We start from the raw sequence: 20,292 nt of genomic DNA, 5'->3' as shown, positions 1-20,292 counted from the left end.
GTAGTGTGGACATTTTAACAACATTAATTCTTCCATTCCATGAGCTTAGTGTAGCTTTCTATCTGTTAGTGTCATCTTCAATGTCTTTCATCCATATTTTATAGTTTTCAGAGTACAAGTGTTTCATTTCCCTGGTTAAATTTATTCCTAGGTATTTTATTCCTTTGGATACAATCACAAATGGGATTGTTTTCTTAATTTCTCTTTCTGCTACTTTGATATCAGTGTATAGAAACAACACACTTCTGTATATTAACTTGGTATCCTATGATTTTCCTGACTTCATTTATTGGTTGTAATAGATTCTTGGTGGAGTCTTCAAGGTTTTCTACTTGTAATATCATGCTGTTTGCAAATAGGGACAGTTTTACCTCTTCCTTACCAATCTAGATGCCTTTTATCTCTTTTTCTTGTCTGGTTACCAGGGCTAGGTCTTCCAGTACCATGGTGAACAAAAGTGGCACCAGTGGGCATCCTTGTCTTGTCCCTGATCTTAGAGGAAAATTCTCGGTTTTTCACCGTTGACTCTGATGGGCGCTCAGGGTTGCTGCAATATGGCCTTTATCATTTGAGGTATGTTTCCTCCATTGCCACTTTGTTGAGGGTTTTATTATGAACAGATGTTGTCAAATGCTTTTTCTGCATCTGTTGAGATGAACACATGGTTTTTACCCTTCATTTTGTTAATGTGATGTGTCACCATGATTCCAGCATTGAACCATCTTTCATCTCTGGAATGAATCCCACTTCACTCTGGTGAATAATCCTTCTAATGTATTGTTGAACTTGGTTTGCAAATAGTTTGTTGAGGGGTATTTTTGCATCTATGTTCATCAGGGATACTGGCCTGTAGTTCTCCTTTTTTGTGGTGTCTTTTTCTGGTTTTGGTAAAATGGTAATGCTGGCCTCATAGAATGAATCTGAAAGTTTTCCTTCTTTTTCTGCTTTTGAATTGGTTTGAGAATAGTTCTTAACTCTTGTTTCAAGGTTTGGTAAAACTCACCTGTGAAACCATCTGGTCCTGGACTTTTATTTGTTGGGAGGTTTTTTTGGTTTTTTTGGTTACTGATTCAAATTTGTTACTAGTAATTGGTCTGTTCAGATTTGCTAATTCTTCCTGATTCAGTTTTGGAAGATGGGATGTTTCTAGCAATTTATCTATTTCTTCTGGGTTATCTAGTTTGTTGGTGTGTAATTTTTCATGACAGTCTCTCATAATCTTTTGTGTTTCTCTGCTGTTATTTCTCTTATTTCTAATTTTATTTGAATTTTTTTTCATAATGAGTCTAGCTAAATGTTTATCAATTTTGTTTCTTTTCAAAGAACCAGCTCTTCATTTTATTTATCTTTTCTGGTTTTTTAGTCTCTATTTAATTTCTTTTCACTCTGATCTTTACTATTTCCTCCCTTCTGCCAACTTTGGGCCTTGTTTGTTGTTGTTCTTCTAGTTCCTTGAGGCATGAGGTTAGATTATTTGAGATTTTTCTTGTTTCTAGAGGGAGGCTGGTATCACTACACACTTCCCTCTTACAACTTCTGCTGCTTCCCAAAGATTTTACGATGTTGTGTTTGCATTTTCATTTGTCTCCAGGTATTTAAGTTTATTCTTTGAAGATACATTTGTTATTTAGTAGCATGTGTTTAGCCTCCACATGTGTTTTTTCCATTTTTTTCTTGTCACCAATTTCTAGTTTCATGTGGTTTAAAAAGATGCTTGATGAGATTTCAGTCTTCAGTTTGCTGAGACTTGGTTTGTGGCCCAACCTGTGATCAACTCCAGAGAACGCTCCACATGCACTTGAGATGAATGTGTATTCTGCTGTCTGGGACAGATTGTTCTGTGTGTATCTGTTATGTCCATCTGGACTCGTGTGTTGTCAAGGTCAATGCATCTTCCTGTCTGGCTGATCTGTCCACAGAGGTAAGTGGGGTGTTACAATCCTCTCCTGCTACCGTATCACCATGGACATCTCCCTTTATGCCTGCTAATATCAGTGAATAACTTGTGTACTTGGGTGTTTCTGTGCCGGGTGCACAGATAACTTAGAAACTGTCCTATTCTCTTGTTGGATTGATCCCTTTATCACTAGGTAATGCCTTTCTAAGTCTCTGGTTACAGATTTTAAGTCTTTTTTTTCTGACAGAAGGATTGCTACGCTGGATTTGTGTGTGTGTGTGTGCGCGCTTCTCTTTGCATAGATCTCTTTCCATCCTTCTACTTTCAGTCTGCATGTGTCTTTAGGTCTGAAGTGAGTCTCTTGTAAACAGCACATGGATGGGTCTTGTTTTTTAATCCATTCAGTCACCCTCTCTTTTTTGGAGTATTTATGCCATTTGCATTTAAGGTAATTAGTGATACGTATGTGCTTATTGCCATCTTGTTAAATTCCCTCTGGTTGGGTTTGTGGTTCTTTTCCTTTCTTCTTGTTCTCGTCCTTTACAATTGATGACTTTGTTTAGTGTTATGCTTGGACCTTTCCGTTCATTTTTTGTGTATCAGTTACAGGTTTTTGGTTTGTGGCTACCATAAAGTTCATATATAACATCCTAACTATACAGCAATCTATATGAAGCTGGTGGTCGCTTAAGTTCAAACACATTCTGAGAGCCCTACATTTTTGTTCCCCCTTTCATGTTATATGTCTATGATGTCATGTTTCACATCTTTGATTTTGTGAGTTCTTTATCTTTTAACTTTCATACTAGCTTTATAAGTGCTTGATTCACTGCCTTTAGTGTATGTTTGCTTTTCCTGACAATTTGCCTTTCATAATTTCCTTCTAATTATAGCCTTTCCTTTGCTACTTCAGGAAGTCCTGTTGACATTTCTTGTAACTCTAGTTCAGGGGGGATGAACTCCTTCAACTTTTGCTTGTCTGGGATATGCTTTCTCTTTTCTTCAGTTCTAAGTGATATAGTATACTTGGTTATAAGTTTTTCCCTTCAGCACTTTGCAGGCAAGAGGGAGTGGTGATCTATTCAAAGTTTCTGCTGAAAAACGGCTGATAGCCGTTTGGGGTTTCCCTTGTGGGCAACTAGTTGTTTTTCTTCTGCTGCTTTTAAGATTGTCATTATCTTTAATCTTTGACATCTGGATTATTATCTGTCTTGGTTGGACTTCCTAGGGTTCATCTTCTTTGGGGCTCTCTCTGCTTCTTGATCTTGGATCTCTGTCTCTTTTCCCAGGTTAGGGAAGTTTTTGGCTATTATCTTTTCAAGTAACTTTTCTGCCCCTTTCTCCTCTTCTTCTGGGACCCTTATAATATGAATGTTGGTATATTTGATGTTGTCCCAGACCTTTCTTAACCTATCTTTTTATTTATGCACATCTTCCTTCCTTCCCTCTCTGCTGCTCAGAGTGCTTTCCATGACCCTGTCTTCCAGATTATTGATCCTTCTGTATCCTCTAATCTGTTGATTCCCTCACATGTACTCTTCATTGCAGTTACTGTATTCAACTCTGATTCTTTCTTATATTTGCTCTCTCTCTGGAAATTCTCACTGAGCTCATCTAGTTCTCTCAAGTCCAGTGAGCACCTTATGACCTCTACTTTGAAGTCTTTATCGGGTAGATTGCTTATCTCTGTTTCACATGGTGGTTTTTCTGAAGCTTTGTCTTGTTCTTTCATTGGGAGCATATTCCTGTCTCCTCATTTTGTGTTTCTGTAAAGTAGGTGGAACAGCTGTATCTCCTTATCTTGAAGGAATGGTCTTATATAGGAACATTCCCTGTGTGGACTGCCTGTGCCTGGTGGCTTTGGCTGGCTAGCTGGCTGGGACCATGGTGGGTAGAGGCTGTGGGTCTCAGTGCACTCCAACCCAGGGCCACCCTGCTGGGACAGCTGGAGCTGAAGTGGGAGTGGGCCAGGGGATCCCTGGGTGCTCCATGCAGAAGGTGCTCTGCTGTCAACAGGTAGAGGTAAGGTTGCTACAGCCCAGGAAGTCCCAGTACATTCAGTGCAGGGGGCACCCTAGCAGGACGCCTGGAGCTGAAGTGCCATGGGCTGCATGGGGACCCAAGGTGCTGCACAGGGGCTTTCATGATGGGATGGATGGCACGAGCCAAAGCGGGTGTGGACCCGGATGTCCTGGGGTACTCCACATAGGGGGTTTCCTGGAAAGTTGTGTGGAGTGGAGACAGGTACAGGCAGCTCCCAGGGTGCTTTGTGCCCGTGTCACCCTGGAGAGACAGCTGCAGCTGTATTGGGGAGTGTCTGCTGCCCTGGGGTTGCCTTGCTGGCTTGGCTGGGGTCAGCTAGGGGCCCAGGGCTTGCTAAGGCAGCAGGCTGGCAAGGAAGCCCAGCGCCCCCCCCCATCTGCATTAGCAAGGTGAAGGGAGAATGGAAACCATGGTGAGGGCCAGCACCTCTGACTCCAGAGAGCATTACAGCAGGTCCCCCACCATTGGGCAGGTGCTCTAGGATCATTCCCTTCTAATCTAGCTTTACACCGTGGCTTGTTTTGTGTGCCCTGGTTGGATGAATCTGCTCCCAGTCCCTCCACCCTACCCATCCCCACTGATCCCCTGGTAAGGCCCTGGGACTCTGTAAGCAAGGCATCAGGCTGACATTTCCCAGGGGCTTTACTGGCTCCGTAAAGTCCACCTCAGTTCTGAGTTGATGCAGATCATTCTAGTCAAAGCCTTGGTAACGTCGTCTGTGTTGCCCACTGTGTCCGTTACAAGCAGAACAGATTCTCCATGGACTTCTGCAAATACGTGGCCAAGAAGAATACTCAGAGCTGCTGACTCTGGACGCATCAGGCCCAGGTAAGGAAGTGTAGTCGCTCTTGCTCTTTGTCATGGTTTCCTGAAGCCGTCAGGCTCTCCCTCAGAGCTCTGTAAATCCGCACGCAGGTCAACAGTCTTCAATCATTGGAGATCCGTATCCTGGAGTCTGGGTCTGTCCTTACCTGAGTCCCCTTGAGGAGGGAGCACTTGTGCAAAAGCTTCGGAATGACACGATAACCACCTGTCAGTGAGAAAGGGAGGCAGATGACATGAAAGGTAAAGTAAAATGTTTATAATTCCTTATAAAAAGCAGACCAGTAATCCTAGAAAAGGAGAAAAACCAAATTTTAATTTTGCGTGAGCTTGCTTTTGATATTAAAACTTGTTTTTAAATTTATCCAAGCCAGTTGATCACACATTTTAAAATTTTGCCCAATCAGATTTTCTTTTTAGATTTTTTATTCATTTATTTGACAGAAAGAGCATGAGCAGGGGGAGTGGCAGGCAGAAGGAGAAGCAGGCTCCCCGCTGAGCAAGGAGCCTGATGTGGGACTCACTCATCAAGCCTCCCAATCAGATTTTGTCCTAAGTTTTCCCCCTAAAATAACCAGTCTTACATTAGGACAAAATTACTTTTCCTCAACACAAAAAATACATTTTTTACCAAAAGCACATATCCTTTTTTTTTTGCGAGAGAGAGCACGAGAGGGAGGAGGGTCAGAGGGAGAAGCAGGGAGCCCGATGTGGGACTCGATCCTGGGACTCCAGGATCATGACCTGAGCCGAAGGCAGTTGCTTAACCAACTGAGCCACCCAGGCGCCCCCTACTTTTCTTGCATACAGAAATGCTCCCCTTAATATAGTGGTTAAAGATACTAAAAATATTAAGTAGAACGGTGAACCAATAGGACCTGCATGTCCAGGGGCCACTAAGTAGCAGGCTTGTGAACTGTTCGGCCGGCGTTCTTCCTGTTGGCAAAGTGATGACCACATTTCATAATTCCTACAAACCTGTGTTTCCATAGGGCCTGAGAAAGGTTTACTAACAGACCCAAATGTATCTTTAGTTTCTCTGTAATAAGGAACCCCACAGTAGTCAACCTAAGAGACCAATACGTTGTGATTTTACCTTATTTGGAGTGACCTAGGCGCACAGCTAGGTCCTCGGGCTCTCCAAGCACTAGACGTCCAGCAGGAATTCCAGACACGGCTTCTATGGGGCTGACGCCCGTGCGCCAGGGAGCCAGCACAGAGCGCCAATGTCCTAGGCCAGGGAAGGGTGACGCCTGGGCACGTGGGGGCAGGGAGAGGCCGGGGGCACAGTGCACAGAACATGCTTCTGCATACATCGCGTGCCTCGTTGGCATGTTCGACCCCTGGGTGTGATTTACTAGGAGAACCGGGGGGAGGTAGGTAGAGTGGGGCACCGGGCTCCATCTTGGCGCAGGCTGGTTTGGTCCCGTCCTCACCAGCCTTCGGAGTCCCTCCGTCCCCTGCAGGATGTGCCGTCCAAGGGCACAGCATTCTGGCTCTCCTGGGAGCCCCACCACTGAGGGGCGCTGCCGATCCGGGGTGCTGGGGTTGGGGCCGGGGGCCCGAGTCTAGTCCCTGATCTGTCTCCTAGGCTTTCGACAGATTTAACTCCTCACTTAGCAAAATGTCAACGTTTCAGGTCACCAAAAAGATTTAGGGGAATTATTTCCACCTACCTATGCAGGTAATGTGCTCTCAACAGCCCTGTGTCCAGCCACGCACACTGCACGAGCCGTCTGTCCAGCAAAGTCCACCATTCTCTCCAGCGGTGGTGGTAAATTCTGGAACCTAGATAACATAAAACTCTTATTGTTCCTGGGTTTACTGGAAGTCCAATGAGTTTACTTCTAAGGCTCATAACTCTATTAAACCCACAACCTTAAATTGGTCTTACTATCAAATATTTTCCCAGGTCATGTGAACTGGAAATTCATTTGGATTTAGTTTCTATTTTATTTTTGAGAATTTTTATGAATACTGAGTGTATGTAAATGCTCAATTTTCTAGAGCCCTTTTACAAATTAATTTTGGCAATAATACCTTATCTGTCACATACCTACACATTCATATAGACGAACACAGAGCTCTTGTAGCTTGTTTCAAAATAACCGTTGGAATAAATTGAAATTACTGGCCCCGATGGCTTAAAGCCTTTCAGGGTTTGTGGACGAGATTGTAAGGTTTGTCCCTGGACACAATCCTAGGAAGGCTGGGGTCTGGAGGGGGGCAGAGCCCCTCTGCAGGTTTCAGTGTTTAAAAAGGTCTCTTTCCCTCCTTTGATTCTCTCAGGCAGGTGTGGGCTGTGTTCACACTTCAGAGACATGGTAAGATTTATAACTTTAAGGGACAGAGAATGAATGTAAGTTTTATGGTTCTAAGCGTTTTGGTGTAATTGCTTTTCAGATTTTCCTTCCTTTCTGACAGCGTGATTTTGTTCCCGTGTCCTCCTATTTCTTACTATCTACAATCCTCGGAGAGGAACAGGTGAGGTGTCTGGATTGGTAAAGGTAGGTGGGCTTTGACTTGCTTCTAGATTTGCATTTCTGGTTTTGTAGGGGCTTGGGAGACAGTGGTGTCTGCACCCCCGAGGAGCTGGGTGAAGCCTGGGTGTCTCGGGCCCGGCCGCCTTCCTAACCTTGCTTGGCTTCCTCACATCAGGACGAACGCCAGCCAAGCCGCGAATCAAAACCTTTATACCTTTGTGAAGTCTGTATAAAGTTTTCTGAGTTCAAATTCAACCTTGGCTCTGATCAGCACTGGGATACCGACCTTTAGCTGGTCACTTGTAGGAAGGCCTCGGAGGGATGCTGGTCCTCTGCTTCCTCTATGCGGGACAGTGGGTGTCAACAGACACTCCTCCCTCATTTCTCCCCACAGTTGGGAGGATCTGGAAGCGGAGGTAGACGGGCTTTATAATTTAAAGGATCTGCTGCTGTCCTGGGGATCTGACCTTGGCGCGGTGGGGAGGGGTGGTCTAGGGTCCATCTGTAGAGGACACTGCACGGGTCTGCTGAGGCCGGCAGAGCCTGGACCGAGCCAGGAGTTGCAAACCTCACTGCCTAGCTCCGAGTGTGGACACGGCTACCCTGTCGACCTGGGGCCCAGAGATTAGGCCAGAGTGCTCTCTGCAAACCGTGTAGGGAACGGCAAGTCCCAAGAGGCCGAGGGGGGCCACATTCTGAGAACGGGAGCTTAGCTTGGAGGACATTCACTTCTGTCTTAATTCTAATTTCTGTTGTCTTGTCCAGGCAGGCCCTGAGGCTAACTCTTGTACTCCTCAGACAACAGGGAACTCGCTACAGAGAAGTCGTTCTCTCTCAGAGCCAATTTAAAGAGTCCATCATGGGGCCAGTGATGAGTAGGAGCTTATTCATCTGAACAGGGACTCAAAGCAATAAGGTTCTTTATGGAAAGACGCAGAGGCAATCACCGTGAACACAGGTGATGCAGCCCCCATGACCCGAAAGTTTACTCCCCAAAACAGTCTAAGAAAGGGCCTTCGTACACAGGGAGTGAGGACGGGTGCTGAGCGTGGGGTTTCCCGTCTCCCACAAATGTGAGTGCCTCTCATGCCAGACCCCACGGAGAGCTGGAGGGTTCCGTGTTGCCGGACCCCGGTCCGCGGGTTCTGTGACGGGCCACCGAGGGTCACCCCAGAAGCGCCCCCTACCACAGCGGAGGCAGAAAAGATCCTCACCGCTCACGAAGACAGGCGCTCAGGACACAAGAACATGAAAGCACATGCCTCGCCCGGATTCCACGCGGGGGACCCACAGCACAGTGTGAACGTACCCATCGAGGCCGGCTCGAACCGCAGGCTTGCAGGTCCAAGGGTGCGTTCTCCCTGAGGTGAGTCCTCTTTATGACAAAAGACAAATGGCCACCATCTCTGGGAGGAAATGGGTGAATCGGCCAAGAGAATCTACCAAATCCCTCAGAGTCGCTAAGCCCAAGGAACTGGTTCGGCAAGTATTTTCTCCCACTGATCTGAGTTTAGAACGTGAGAAAAGGGACTCGCACTCTTGCTCCCATCCAACCCGGAGGCTGACTTGGGAAGGATTCTCGCACCGGCTGCGTTGTGAGTCAGGTTAATTGAAAGTAATCAATATCCACAGTAGGACGGGGAAAGATGGCGGAGGAGTAGGGGACCCTATTTCAACTGGTCCCCGGAATTGAGCTGGATATCTACCAGACCACTCTGAGCACCCATGAAACCAGCCTGAGATGTAAGAAGATCTGGATTTCTACAAACAGAATATCGCAGGCGGTTGGTTCCAAGGTACGAAGCGAAGTGGGGAGCCATGATTCTGTGGGCAGATATCAGCATAAATGGCAGCGGGAGGGAGCCTGGCCGTGGGGATCCTACACCGCCGGTGAGCGACAGCCTCCTGCGCTGGGGACGGGGGCACAGACTCGCAGACCGGTAGCGTCGGGAAAGGACTTTAGGGCAGCCCCCGGGGTGGAGGACCAGACCGGCCCACGCGAACTGGGAGCGGCTGGCGGTTTTAGAAGCACAAAGGGCAGAGACGTGCCCCGACCTGGAGGCAGGACTGGGGGCGCTGCGGAGGGGCGCACAACCCAGGCTGCTGCAGTTTCTAGCAGCACGGACAGAAACGGAGACGGTGTGGCCTGGAGAGCTCACTGAAGAACAGACTGAGGTCTCTCTGCTCTGAGGCAGAGGGTTGGAAACGGTCTCTTCTGCTCTGACTCCCGCGGAAGAGACGCGGAAAGCCTCCAGGGAAAGGTGCCAGACAACAGAAGCCCCAAAGACTGATTCCCACTGAGCCCATCCCCGCCACAGGGGCAGGGCAACTCCGCCCAAACAGGGTTGCCTGAGTAACAGCTTGGCAGGCCCCTCCCGCAGAAGACAGGCTGGGAAAACAAGAGGCCAGCAACCCTAAGGTCCCAAGAAAACAGGTGCATCTTGCTTGGGTTCTGGTCAATAATTTGGACTCTATACATTCCCTCAAACACCCATCAACAGAATGACTAGGAGGAGCAGCCCCCAAAACAGAAAAGACTTAGAGATTATAAATGGATGCAGGTATAACCAAGCTGTCAGAGATGGAATTCAGGCTAGCCATTGTGAAGACAATGGCTAGAATGGAGAAATCAATTAATGGCAACAGAGTCTCTAAGGGCAGAAATAAAAGGTGAATTGGCAGAATTTAAAAATGCTATCAATGAGATCCAATCCAATCTAGATAATCTAACAGCTAGGGTAACTGAGACAGAAGAGAGAATAAGCGACCTGGAAGACAATATAACAGATAAAAAGGGAAAAGAGGAGGCCAAGGAAAAACAACTCAGAATCCATGAAAATAGAATCAGAGAAATAAGTGACACCATGAGGCGTTCCAATGTCAGAATCATTGGAATCCCGGAGGGAGTGGAGAAAGAGAGGACTAGAAGATGTATTTGAGCAAATCGTAGCTGAGAACTTCCCTAATCTGGGGAATGAAATAAACATTCGAGTCCTAGAGGCAGAGAGGACCCCTCCTAAGATCAAGGAAAACAAGCCAACACCCCGGCATGTAATAGTAAAACTTGCAAATCTTAGAACCAAGGAAACCATCTTAAGGGCAGTTAGGGGGAAGAGATTCCTTACGTACAGAGGGAGGAACATCAGAATAACATCAGACCTATCCACAGAGACCTGGCCAGCCATATTCAGGGTACTAAATGAGAAGAACATGCAGCCAAGAATACTTTATCTGGAAAGGCTTTCATTTAGAATGGATGGAGAGATGCAGAGCTTCCACGACTGGCAGAAGTTGAAACAATATGTGACCACTAAGCCGGCCCTGCAAGAAATATTAAGGGGGGGGTTCTATAAAAGGAGAAAGACCCCAAGAGTGATCTACAACAGAAATTTACAGGGACAATCTATAAAAACAACATCTTCACAGGCAACATGATGACAATTAATTCATATCTTTCAATAATCACTCTCACTGTGAATGGCCTAAACGCTCCCATAAAACGGCACAGGGTTGCAGATTGGATAAAAAGACAGGACCCATCCATATGCTGTCTACAAGAGACTCATTTTGAACCTAAAGATACATCCAGACTGAAAGTGAAGGGATGGAGATCTATCTTCCATGCCAGCGGACCTCAAAAGAAAGCTGGGGTAGCAATTCTTATATCAGACAAATTCGATTTTAAACTAAAGTCTGTAATAAGAGACCCAGAAGGACACTATATCATTCTTAAAGGGTCTATCCAACAAGAAGATCTAACAATTGTAAATATCTATGCCCCCAACATGGGAGCAGCCATCTACATAAGCCAACAGTTAACCAAAATAAAGAGTCATATTGATAACAATACGTTAATTGTAGGAGACCTCAATACTCCACTCTCAGCAATGGACAGATCATCTAAGCAGAAAATCAACAAGGAAACAAGAGCTTTGAATGATACATTGGACCAGATGGACCTCATAGATATTTACAGAACATTCCACCCTAAAACAACAGAATACTCATTCTTCTCGAGCGCACATGGAACTTTCTCCAGAATAGACCATATACTGGGTCATAAATCAGGTCTCAACCGATACCAAACGATTGAGATTATTCCCCACATATTCTCAGACCACAATGCTCTAAAACTGGAACTCAAGCACAAGAAAAAATTTGGCAGAAATTCAAACACTTGGAAGCTAAAGACCACTCTGCTCAAGAATGTTTGGGTCAACCAAGAAATCAAAGAAGAACTTAAACAATTCATGGAAATCAATGAGAACGAAAACACATCGGTCCAAAACCTATAGGATACTGCAAAGGCGGTCCTAAGGGGGAAATACATAGCCATCCAAGCCTCACTCAAAAAAATAGAAAAATCCCAAATTCACCAACTAACTCTACACCTTAAAGAACTAGAGAAAAAGCAACAAACGACACCTAAGCTACAATTAGAAGAAAGAGAATTAAAATTAGAGCAGAAATCAATGAATTAGAAACCAGAAACACAGTAGATCAGATCAATGAAACTAGAAGTTGGTTCTTTGAAAGAATTAATGAGATTGATAAACCACTGGCCAGACTTATCCAAAAGAAAAGAGAAAGGACACAAATTAATAAAATTATGAATGAAAGGGGAGAGATCACGACTAACTCCAAGGACATAGAAACAATTATTAGAAATTATTATCAACTATATGCCAATAAACTGAGCAATCTGGATGAAATGGAGGCCTTCCTGGAAACCTATAAGCTGCCAAGACTGAAACAGGAAGAAATTGACAACCTGAATAGGCCAATAACCAGTAACGAGATTGAAGCAGTGATCAAAAACCTCCCAAAAAACAAGAGTCCAGGGCCTGATGGATTCCCTGGGGAATTCTACCAAACATTCAAAGAAGAAATAATACCTATTCTACTGAAGCTGTTTCAAAAAATAGAAACAGAAGGAAAACTTCCAAACTCATTCTATGAGGCCAGCATTACCTTAATCCCCAAACCAGGCAAAGACCCCATCAAAAAGGAAAATTTCAGACCAATATCCCTGATGAATATGGATTCCAAAATCCTCAACAAAATCCTAGCTAACAGGATCCAACAATACATTAAAAGGATCATCCACCACGACCAAGTGGGATTTATCCCCGGGATGCAAGGGTGGTTCAACATTCGCAAATCAATCAATGTGATAGAACACATTAATAGGAGGAGGGAGAAGAACCATATGGTCCTCTCGATACAGAAAAAGCATTTGACAAAATACATCCTTTCCTGATTAAAACTCTCCAGAGTATAGGGATAGAGGGAACATTCCTCAAGCTCATAAAATCCATCTATGAAAAACCCACAGCGAATATCATCCTCAATGGGGAAAAGCTGAGAGCCTTTCCCTTAAGATCAGGAACACGTCAAGGGTGCCCACTCTCACCACTGTTGTTCAACATAGTACTAGAAGTCCTAGCAACAGCAATCAGACAACAAAAAGAAACAAAAGGTATTCAAATTGGCAAAGAAGAAGTCAAACTCTCTCTTTTCGCAGACGACATGATACTTCATGTGGAAAACCCAAAAAACTCCACCCCCAAATTACTAGAACTTATCCAGCAATTCAGTGATGTGGCAGGACACAAAATCAATGCACAGAAATCAGTTGCTTTCTTATACACTAACAACGCAACTATAGAAAGAGAAATTAAAGAAACGATTCCATTTACAATAGCACCAAAAACCATAAGATACCTCGGAATAAACCTAACCAAAGAGGCAAAGGATCTATACTCTAGGAACTACAAAACACTCATGAAAGAAATTGAAGAAGACACAAAAAGATGGAAGAATATTCCAGGCTCATGGATCAGAAGAATAAACATTGTTAAAATGTCTATGCTACCCAGAGCAATTTATACCTTCAGTGCCATCCCGATCAAAATTCCAATGACATTTTTCAAAGTGCTGGAACAAACAATCCTAAAATTTGTATGGAATCAGAAAAGGCCCCGAATAGCCAAGGAGATGTTGAAAAAGAAAAACAAAGCTGGGGGCATCACGTTGCCCGATTTCAAGCTATATTACAAAGCTGTGATCACCAAGACAGCGTGGTACTGGCACAAAAACAGACATATAGACCAATGGAACAGAATAGAGAACCCAGGTATGGACCCTCAACTCTATGGTCAAATAGTCTTCGACAAAGCAGGAAAAAACATGCAATGGAAAGAAGACAGTCTCTTCAATAAATGGTGCTGGGAAAATTGGACAGCCATATGCAGAAGAATGAAACTCGACTATTCTCTAACACCATTCACAAAGATAAACTCAAAGTGGATGAAAGACCTCAATGTGAGACAGGAATCCATCCAAATCCTAGAGGAGAACATAGGCAGTAACCTCTTTGACATCGCCCACAGCAACTTCTTTCAAGATACATCTCCAAAAGCTAGTGAAACAAAAGCAAAAATGAACTTTTGGGACTTCATCAAGATAAAAAGCTTCTGCACAGCAAAGGAAACAGTCAACAAAACAAAGAGGCAACCCACAGAATGGGAGAAGATATTTGCAAATGACACTACAGATAAAGGGCTGGTATCCAAAATCTATAAAGAACTTCTCAAACTCAACACCCAAAAAAGAAATAATCAAGTCAAAAAGTGGGCAGAAGAGATGAACAGACACTTCTCTGAAGAAGACATACAAATGGCTAACAGACCCATGAAAAAATGTTCATCATCATTAGCCATCAGGGAAATCCAAATCAAAACCACACTGAGATACCACCTTACCCCAGTTAGAATGGCAAAAACGGACAGGGCAAGAAACAACAAATGTTGGAGAGGCTGTGGAGAAAGGGGAACCCTCTTACACTGTTGGTGGGAATGCAAGTTGTTACAGCCACTTTGGAAAACAGTGTGGAGGTTCCTCAAAAAGTTAAAAATAGAGCTACCCTATGACCCAGCAACTGCACTCCTGGGTATTTACCCCAAAGACACAGATGTAGTGAAAAGAAGGGCCATATGCACCCCAATGTTCATAGCAGCAATGTCCACAAAAGCCAAACTGTGGAAAGAGCCGAGATGCCCTTCAACAGATGAATGGATAAAGAAGATGTGGTCCATATAGACAATGGAATATTACTCAGACATCAGAAAAGATGAATACCCAACTTTTACATCAACATGGATGGGACTGGAGATTATGCTAAGTGAAGTAAGTCAAGCAGAGAAAGTCAATTAGCATATGGTTTCACTTATTTGTGGAACATAAGGAATAACATGGAGGACATTAAGAGAAGGAAGGGAAAAATGGGCGGGGGGAATTGGAGGGAGAGATGAACCATGAGAGACTATGGACCTGAGAAACAAACAGGGTTTTAGAGGGGAGGGGGGAGGGGGGATTGGTTAGCCCGGTGATGGGTATTAAAGAGGGCACGTACTGCATGGAGCACTGGGTGTTATACGAAAACAATGGATCGTGGATCACCACATCAAAAACTAATGATGTATTGTATGGTGACTAACATAACATCATAAAATTTTTTTTAAAAAGTAATCAATATCCCAATGTGGCACATTTAGGGGGCCCTGCCCCCCAATAGGCATTGATGCCGGTGAAAGCCTGGAAATATCCGGATTCCTTGGACCCACGATGGCCCCTTCCGGTCCCAGCCTCTCAAGACACTGGCCCCGTCGCAGGTTGCTGGCTGCACAGATCGGCCAGGCCCTCCCTGGTGCCGCCACCCTCGGCAGCCGGGACACCCCAGCCTGTGGAGCTCATGCCAGTTCCCACCAATGGCACGGACTCCAAGGTGGGGGAGACGCCGGAAAATCTGCCTGACACAGCAGCTGTAAATTGATGACCGTCATTCCCCATGTGGACGGACGGCCTGCGGGGTCCCAGGCGTCTTTTTGGAGGGTAGCCTCCAGGACCATTTCCTCCAGCTCTGCCTGCACGGGGAATATGCACATTTGTGGGGTTCGGGCTTGAAACAGGCAGAGGCCTCGTGCCACCAGGAGCCGGCTCCCAGGACCCGGCTCCCACCGTAGCAGGTCCCTGGCCACCTCAAGTGTCCATGCAAGTGTTGGCCAATCACAGGCAACTGGGACATGCATGGCCCCAGGGTGGAGGGAGCACAGCCCCCCAAATCTTTCTGAGGCATTAGCTTTAAACTGGGAAAAGTCAGCCACCCTTTCAAGTGGCCGTTTGATGGGGTCCTGGGCTTAGCGCTCATCAGGCCTCCGGTGTCTCTTCGTGAAGGGAACCCCAGCAGCCAGACAGGCCCCTTCCTGGCCTGACAGCCCAGGCTCCTCCCCTTTACCCTCAGCGGAAGACTGGCGCCTGTGGAGGATAAGGCTTGGGAGACGCAGATGTCTCTTACCCCAAACGCCAGGACCCATGACCCAGCTTCTCCTGGCACTTGCCCCGTTCCAGGGCAGGAGATGCAGATAAAACATGAGACAAAACTCAACACCAATTCATGATAAAAACCCAGCAATCTGGGAATAAGGGGAAACTCCCTCAACTTAATAAACAGCAGCTAACATTATACTTGATGGTGAGAAACTCAACCTTTTCTCACTAGGATCAGGAACAAGGCAAAGATGTCCCCTGTTGCCATTGCTTTTCAGCAAAATGAGAGAGGACATCTTGGAAGAGGGAAAGTGGGCAGGTGATAACTGACTCAGTGGAGAGAAAGCCCCAGCTACTACAGCTAGACAAGAAAATCCCAAATTCTCAGCAGGTTAATTGGTGGATATCAACAAATGGATTCTAAAGTTTATATGGAGAGCGGGAGATCCAGAATAGCCAGCTCAATTTTTTTTTAAGATTTTATTCATTTATTTGAGAGACAGCATATGCCAATGAGTGGGGGGAGATGGAGAGAGAATCAGAAGCAGATTCCACACCGAGCACAGAGCCCCACATGGGGCTCGATCCAACCACCACGAGATCACGACCTGAGCCGAAACCAAGAATCGGACGCTTAACCAACTCAGCCACCCAGGTGCCCCTCGCCAGCTCAACTCTGAAGGACAAGAACAAAGCAAGAGGACTGGCCCTATGACCCCACCCAACGTCCAGACCCGCTGGGAAGCCACAGGGATGGAGACAGCGAGGTCCTGCTGAAAGAACTGGTCAATGGGACAGAAAATGACCCACATCAACAGAGTCCATTGATCACCACCAAAGGAGTAAAGACCCTACAACAAAGACGGGCTCTTCCATCAACAGCGCCGGGACAACAGGGCATCCACGGGCAAAAAAATTAAAAACCACCAAGACAGAGACCTTACTCCCTTTACAAAATTAACTCTAACTGGAACACAGACCTCAATGTAACACAGAACAACAGGCATAGTGTGTGTTATTCTGCTTTGTAGATACTGCGTTTTCTGCATATTGAAGGTTTGGGGCGACCCTGTAGCACCAAGGCCATCGGGGACATTATTCCTACAGCATTTACCACTTCTTGTCTCTGGTCCCGTTTCAGTAATCCTCAGCTTGTGCCAGATGTTTCCTCTATGGCTGTTAGATCTTCGATGTTACCGCTGTAATCGTTTGGGGCACCAGGACCGACGCTGGTGAGCTTCTCAGTACATGTTGTGTGTGTTGTGACTGATCCATCGACCGGTGCCCCCATCTCCCTCCCTCTCCTCGGGCCTCCCTCGCCCCTGAGACACAACAATGGTGAAGCCAGCGCAGCTCCTAACCCTACAGTGGCCTCTAGGCATGCACACCCCTGCTGATGTAAATCAGAAGCTGGAAATGATGAAGCTCAGCAAGGAAGGCGTGTTGAAAGCTACGCCTCTCATGCCAAACAGACCAGTGGTGAATGCAAAGGAACGTTCTGGAAGGAACTGAAAAGAGCTCTCCAGTGAGCACACAAAGGAGAAACGAAACAGCCTTACTACTGATACGGACAAAGTCTGAGTGGTCTGGATGGAAGCTCAAACCAGCCACAAACGTTCCCTTCAGCCAAAGCCTCGCCCAGAGCAAGGCCCTGACTCTGTTCAACTCTGTGAGGCTGAGGGAGGGGAGGAAGCTGCAGAAGACAAGTCTGAGACCAGCAGAGGCTGGTCATGAGGTTTAAGGCAGGACGCCGTCTCCATAACATCAAGGCACAAGGTGAAGCAGCACTTGATCCAGGACACATAGCTGAGCTCATTGGAGGTGGTTCCACTAAACAGCAGGTTTTCAGTGTAGACGCAACAGCCCTCTGTTGGAAGATGCTGTCTAGGACCTTCACAGTCAGAGAGGAGAAGTCAGTGCCTGGCTTCAGAGCTTCAGGGGACAGGCGGACTCTCTCTCAGGGGCTAAAGCAGCTGGTGACTCCAAGTTGAAGCCAAGGCTCATTGACCATCCTGAAAATCCCAGGGCCCTTGAGAATCGTGCTCCATCTACTCTGTGCTCTAGCAACGGAACAACGGAGCCTGGATGACAGCTCATCTCCTTACAACATGGTCGGCTGAGTAATTTAAGCCCACTCTTGAACCTACTGCTGAGAAAAAAAGATTCCTTTCAAAATGTTATTTCTCACTGAAAACACACCTGGTCACCCAGGAGCTCTGATGGGGATGAACAACGAGACCCATGTTCTCATGGCAGCTAACACAACATCCATTCTGCAGCCCATGGAGCAAGGAGTCTTTTAGACTTTCACGTCGTCTTTTTAAAGAAATACGTTTTGTAAGGCTGCAGCTGCCATAGATGGTGATTCCTCTGAGGGACCCGGACAAAGTCAACAGGAAGGGATTCACCATCGCAGATGCCATAGGAACATTCCTGATTCACGGGGAGAGGTCAGACTATCAACATGAACAGGAATTGGAAGAGGTTGACTCCAACCCTCATGCATGACGGTGAGGAGGTGGAGACCAGTGGAGGAAGTCACCACAGATGGGGTGGAAATGGCAAGAGAACCAGAATGAGAGGTGGAGCCTGAAGATGGGGCCGACTCCCTGCATCTCAGGATAAAACTCGAAGGGACGAGGAGGTGCTTCTTGTGGGGGAGCAAAGAGCGTGGGTTCTTGAGATGGAATCTACTCCTGGTGAAGGTGCTGAAGACTCGTGGAGTGACACAGGGGACTTAGAACATCACATAGACGTAGTGGCAGGTTTGAGAGGATGGACTCCAATATGGAGAGACGGTCTGCTGTGGGTAAAATGCGATCAAACAGCACCACCTGCTGCAGAGAAATCATGTGTGACAGGAACGGTCCATGGATGGGACAAACGTCATTCTTGTCTTAGCTGAAGGAACTGGCACGGCCGCCCCCGCCTTCCACGAGCGCCATCCTGGTGGCCAGCAGCCATCGGCATCGAGGGGAGACCCTCCACCAGAACACAGATCACAACTCACTGAAAACTTGGATGACGGCTAGCATATTTTACAACGAAGCATTTGCAAATTAAGGTGTGAACACTGTTTTCATAGACATGCTGCGCACTCAGTAGACTACAACAGAGGAGACACATTTCTGTGCGGGGAATCCAAACCCTCACTCGACTCGCGCGGCTGTGGTGTTTGCGTTGCTGCCGTGGTCTGGAGCCAAACCTGCCCTATCTCCAAGGTACACCCATGGGAGAAACCAACAAATATGGAACCAGTCTGTCCCTGAAGTGAGAACTGACACCGAACGGAAAGGCCAAAAATTGGAATAGAATTCCAACAAACTGATGTGGACACAGAAACCCAGTGGCTATTAGATGGACGGACCAAAGGAGGAGCACATCTGATCCTCCAGGAGCAGAGACTGTGCAGCTCGGGTCCATGACCGCCTCAACTTAAAACCTTAGAGCACATGGAGAAAATCATTCTCACCGACCAACATCCTTGTTTGCCTGGCTGGCAGCCACCTGGACACTCAGAGGGCCTGTGGCTGACATAGCATCCTGTAAAACATCTCCATGGAGAACAGCAGGCACGCTCTGATAACAGAGTGAGAACGCTTCACGGTCATCTGTCATGGGGACAGACACCTCGCTGGTACACGCAGAAGCCACTGAAAATTCAGAAGATCATCCGCCAAGCTGCGCCCCCACAGGACGGAACAGTATTACGTTCAGTATTTGCAGGTGACGGGACACAGGAGAACTGGCTGGCTTGCTAAGAGCTTCTGAGGAAATGATCAGACAACACTCACGTGGAAGGCACAACAGGCCGGCCCGTGGTGTGAATGGACCCAATCCCCGTGGACCACGGAGACCTAAATCGGCACAGCCCTGCTGGCCCCCTAAGCCGCTCACACCACCACTCTGTAAACTAGTTTAACAACAGAACCCAGACAGAAACCCAGAAACCCTCAGACTGGCAGAGAAACAGAAGCCACCCACCTTCTAGAGTCAATGTACCTACAGGAAGGAAACCCACACACAGACCGCACTGAATCATTCGCTGTAAATATTCACCTCTTTATAAAACATAATCCCACTAATAAACAAGCCGCCGAGGGACCCCTGGGTGGCTCAGATCGTTAAGCATCTGCCTTCGGCTCAGGTCATGATCTCAGGGTCCTGGGATCGAGTCCCGCATCGGGCTCCCTGCTCGGCGGGAAGCCTGCTTCCCCCTCTGCCTGCCACCCCCCCGGCTTGTACTCTCCCTCTCTCTGGCAAATAAATAAAACTTTAAAAAAATAATAAAAATAAAAAGCCACCGATACCCGAACAAGAGGAAACCCCACGAGGCCCCCGAAGGGACTCAACAGTCTCCATCACTGGTCCCAAGTCAGAGACAATCACACTTGGGTCACACTGGTTATATCAATAAAAACGCCTTTGGAAAATAAAAATACTACACAACCACTGTGTTTTCAGGTACACGGTCCCAGGTAACAGTGACACACGTGTGTGCTACTGATTTAGAAAACTTTACAGTAATAACAACTCTGCCTGGACTGTTAAGAGGGCAGGCAGGTCCCGTAGACTTATAGTAGGTTATAGGAATTGAAACAAACACGCCCAAAAATCAAGATGGTTTTCCTGAATACGGGCACCATCATAGTATCTCCCTGGATCTGACACTCAGTACACACTGGTCGACTCATCTGACCTGTTCTTTGCTCTTCCCAC

General features: G+C 46.5%; 1 long non-coding RNA gene across 1 annotated transcript; it reads right to left on the bottom strand.

Moving 5' to 3' along the window:
* Positions 1-2,500: 2,500 nt before the first annotated feature.
* LOC117999734 lies at positions 2,501-6,687 on the bottom strand. Its single transcript, XR_004676315.1, has 2 exons — positions 5,859-6,687; positions 2,501-4,970 (listed from the first exon to the last, which is right to left on the bottom strand). It is a non-coding gene; the product is annotated as an uncharacterized LOC117999734 (long non-coding RNA).
* Between the last annotated feature and the right edge of the window lie 13,605 nt (positions 6,688-20,292).

This window comes from Mirounga leonina, unplaced genomic scaffold (assembly GCF_011800145.1).
Source record: "Mirounga leonina isolate KUSES-001 unplaced genomic scaffold, KU_Mleo_1.0 Mir_473, whole genome shotgun sequence".
Taxonomy (NCBI): domain Eukaryota; kingdom Metazoa; phylum Chordata; class Mammalia; order Carnivora; family Phocidae; genus Mirounga; species Mirounga leonina.
The sequence above is the reverse complement of the archived record's forward strand: the minus strand, read 5'-3'. Positions and strand labels throughout refer to the sequence as shown.